The following is a 4,533-nucleotide window of genomic DNA, read 5'->3' on the forward strand; positions in this document are numbered from 1 at the left end:
CACCTCTCCCAGTTGCCCTGATCCTCCTTGGGGACATCACCCTTGGCCCCTCAGAAGTGCCTGTCCCTGCCAGTGCCACCCTGTGCTGCTCTGCCAGGCCGGCACAGGTTGCCCAGGAGTTAGGGGAGACGTCTCCCTGGGCCAAGCAGGCATCCCTAAAAGCAGGGGCAATAGACAGGGTGATGAGTGCTGCCCAGGGCTGACCCCGATGTGATTTGAACACACAACCTTCTGATCTGGAGTCAGACGCGCTGCCCTTGCGCCACGAGGTCAGGATGCTGAGGTGGTTTTCTTGGCACCTAATGTGGTCAGAGTGGTGCCAGTGTCCTCCCTGAGGTGACCATGGGTGGAGTGGTCTGGTGGTGTCATGGACATCACACCTGGCTGGGGATCAGGAGACTGCAAGGTTGACTCTTGCCTGGTTTGACCTAATATTGTGTCCATGACCTGGCCATGGTGGAAGAGGTGGGGATCAGGCTGCCCTGGTGTTCCCCTGGAAGTGGTGGGGAACCCAACTTGGGATTTGCCTTGGCTCATGTCTTCTGCCAACAATATGACCTTTTCATATCAGAAAGCCACCAGACATTTTTCTCAAAAATAGTCAGTGCAACATCCTTTTCATATGTCCTCTTTCATCTGAACCTCCTGCAGTTGGAGGACTGGATAGAGACAGGGTGACAGCACCTCTTTCTTTCCCATTCCCGTACCTTTTCTCTTTCAAAGTGTGGTGTTTCCTGTTCAACCCATCTTTGTTTTGCTCCACTTTTATCATTTCCCACCACTCTGCCTTCAGCCTAATGTCACAAATTCTGACATGTCTGCAGTTCGTTCTTACTTGCCAAGAACTGAGAGAAAGGTCATAAAAGCAAATAAAAATTAACCCCAAAGTTACTGGAATGTTGTGATAGTTTAATAGACATAAATTTTCTGCAGAGGATACAGTTAACTAACTATGCTTAAAGCAGTTTGCTTGACTTGTATAGTCAATGAGTTTCTTGTCCATAGTCTGCACGTACTGTGTATAAACGCAGTAGATAGATAATATTAATTTGGAGGAAAAGACTGCTGCTGAATTTTATCAGATTTCTATTAGTGGACGATTGTGGGGGAACAAATTACAGCATTCTCACCTGGGCTAATCCTAGAATCATTAGGGCTGGAAAAGGCCTCCAAGGTCTGGTCCAAACGGTAGGGTACAAGTCTACATGGTAATGCTCTTGTGAAAAAAAAAAAAATAAACCTGGGCAAAACACTGTCCAAAACCCTTCCTATTTAAGTTTTTGAAAATGAACTTTATTTTTAAATGAAATAAGTGGAATCCTGTGGTAACCCTTCTCTGACTGTGAAAGGTATCATTGATTGGCAAGTGAAGTGCTAGGGGACCATCTGCTGGGGTGGGATTCTGCCTTAGATACCTGAATGTGCCTGCAAGGAAGGCGCCTACCTGTGTACTGAGCAGCATATCTCCCATTATTACTGTAGTTACATGGTTTTATAAAATCGTATGCTATATAAAGTTATATAAAGCTGTAACAAGTTAACATTATAGTTGTATATTTGTCCTGAACGTGGGGAACTCACTCCCTCAAGCTCCGTGTCTGAAACCAAAGCTCTTCCCTGCTCTCCGGACCTATTAACAATCATCAGGTGTTTCCTCTAAATTAGCAACGCAGAAGACAGAAGAAGGAGGCGGGCAGCTGCCTGTCAGCCTGAGCAAGCCCTGCCCCACAAGACCTTTTCCATCTCTTCCCACCCAAGCCTCCCGCAAGAGGGAGCCATGAGCTAGCTGATGGGCTCCACCAGCCGCAAAGCCAGGCAGGAGATGCTTTTGGCTCAGTGAAGGAGCATCCTTCCCCAGGCCAGGCTGGAAATGCAGCTTATTTTTCATTTACCAAAATTAATTTAACACCAAATCTGAAGAGGATTTTGGACGTTAGATCATTAGAAAAGCACTCCTCTTCTAGCAGGTGATTAACACGCTTGAGGTATTGTATATCTCCTGCATTTCCCATGGGAAAAAAATAAAATGAAAAATAAAATAAATAAAAATAAAATAAGATAAAATAAGATAAGATAAGATAAAATAAAATAAATAAAATAAAATAAAGTGAACATTTTCAGTCCTTAATTAAGCAGAACAGTGACTTTTTTGCAATTTTTAAAACAAGTTTGCAAAATTAGAAGTCTGGGTTACTGCTCCAGCCTGATGAGGTACAATGTTGGATCTTGTCTGAGAGCTGAGACACTCCCCGTGGCTTCAGCTGGAATCTGAGACAGCTGATGCTTCCCTGTCAGCGCCTTGTTTCTTCCATTTCTCTGCAGTGCCCACAGGTGACCCAGACAGACCTCCTGCCACATAGCTGCCCGGGAGACCCAATGGCGCCTGCGAATCTGAAGTGAAAAGCTAAGAAAGAAGCCAGAAAGGCAGAGAACAATGCTCGTTAACGGAGGGGAAGGCTGCTATTGTTGACATCGAGGCCACTGGGTCAGAACAACATCCATAAATACCACGTGCAGGAGGAACAGGCTCAAATAGTTGGCACTGTTTATAAAATAAAGCAAAGCAAAGCAAACCAAAATAGAATAAAACAAAACTCACAACACTTCATTTCGTTTGTCAACAGAAAAATGACAAAGCATTTCCTCAGGACTCTTTGGAGCTCAGAGTGAGCAAACACCCGTTCGTGGCTTATGGGCACCCCCAGAGCACTTGGTGCTGGGGAAGAGACCAGCATGAGCACGCTGGGTTGAGCAGCTTCAGCAATAGCTACAGCATCCTGCGGTGCTGACCACTTCCAGTATGTCAAGGTTTCCCTTCGTAAGTAACAAAATTATATTTTTAACAATACAATAAATTCCAGAAAATGAAGTCCCAGCAGCCAGAGCACAAACCAAGCCAGTTAACCGCAGACTGCTCTAACACCTTGCTCTTGGGGGAAGGCTCTGGATTTGAGGAAGCAAAGCCCAGGAGGACAGTGGTACATGCTGAGCCCTCCCTGGGAAGGCTTTCTGCCATTTTCTTCATAATTTCACCTAAATGCATCATAAAACCAAACGGGCTTTGCCCAGAAAGGCTGGTGCATTCTGACTGACACGTGTTTTCCATAAGATACAGAACACTTCCAGGCTGAAACCACGTGTAAAGCACTGAACCTTAACTAATCTGCAGCTTTCCTTACCAACCTGATGCTCTATCTCTGAGGTGTAAGTTCTTCTCAGTTCTTCTACATTCTGCTGGAGGTCAGGTGCTTGCTCCAAGTGACATAACAGTGGAGATGGAAATGCCATGTGATGTGTGCTGGCTTGACCTGGATGGGTTAACTCACCACCTGGGTGTTTTCCAAGGTGTCTAAGAGAAAAACGAGCAAGCACAGGATCCAGGAGACATCATTATCTGTCAAGATCTTCACTTTCTTGTGCATCTCACTGTTCTTCACATCTTCGGCTTGCTCTGCTCTTCTTGATTTTCCAGCATTTCCAAGATAAACCAGGGAGGGTGCAAGGCAACCACTCTTGTTGTTTCAAGGAAAGGGTCCAAGATGTCCTGAATGAGTTAGGAGCCTAGGATAATATTAAATAGTGCTTACTCAACTATATGTAGGTGCTTACATCTCAGCGTCTGACTCTATCAGGCATTTGGCCACACAAATCTTAGGTGGTATGAATGGCATCCAGTTGCCCCGTAGTCATATGTAGACTGTCCCAGAGATCCTGTGTCTTAGCTGGCAGTCCCATGAGAAGTCTTGAAACCCTAGAGCAGCCCAAAGGAGCTAGGCCTATGCATCTGGGCAAGGGAATTGACTCCGGATTGTCAAGCCAACTAGTATTTTCAGAAATAAAAATGGTTGTTTAGTTGGTTCAAATTCTAATTCCAGGCTAGGCTAATTCCATACAAATTTAGTTATTGATGAAAAGGGACTGCAAACACTGCAGCAGCACCTTGGGCCCTGTACTATAGCCAATATCATCATTAATCTCCTGTCATTCCCGGATGCCTCCTCTTCCACTGAAATGATGAGGTGTTTTCTCTAGGTGGTCCATTCCCAACCACTTTGATCTTTGACGTTAACAAGTAATGAAGCTCTCTGGGTGGGTTGATATTGAGAAGCAGCCTTCCCAGTGGCTTGGTAAGGAGGTGTAGCTACCTCTCAGCTTGCTTTTGTGCCCCTCTGCCATTGTTCAGGTTTAGCAGCGTGCAGCGGTCAAGCTGTACTCGTGGCTCTGTGGCCCGCCTTCCACACTCACCACTGCCAAGGTCCCCGGACAGCCAGCTCTGTTCCAACAGCTCTATAAAGCAGGAGTGCTCCTTCCTGCCCTGCTCCATATTTCTGGTGCTGTGGTCCTGTCTCCTGCAGCTGGGACCTTTTACCATGAAGCTCTTCTCATGCCTCGTGGCTGTTCTCCTCTTCCTCTTCCAGTCTTCTCCAGGTAAGGGGCAAGACCCATGTGGGGTCTGCATTTACGAGGCAGTTAGTCTTGTTGCTGCTCCTTTTAGAGACGGTTCCTATTTCTTAGTCCTGGAACTGAAGGGAA

General features: G+C 46.0%; 1 non-coding gene across 1 annotated transcript; it reads right to left on the reverse strand.

Annotated features, from left to right (window-relative positions):
• Nucleotides 1–200: 200 nt before the first annotated feature.
• On the reverse strand, nt 201–272 carry TRNAW-CCA. The gene has a single exon. It is a non-coding gene; the product is annotated as a tRNA-Trp (tRNA).
• Nucleotides 273–4,533: the final 4,261 nt, after the last annotated feature.

Source organism: Oxyura jamaicensis, chromosome 3 (genome assembly GCF_011077185.1).
Source record: "Oxyura jamaicensis isolate SHBP4307 breed ruddy duck chromosome 3, BPBGC_Ojam_1.0, whole genome shotgun sequence".
Classification (NCBI taxonomy): Eukaryota; Metazoa; Chordata; class Aves; order Anseriformes; family Anatidae; genus Oxyura; species Oxyura jamaicensis.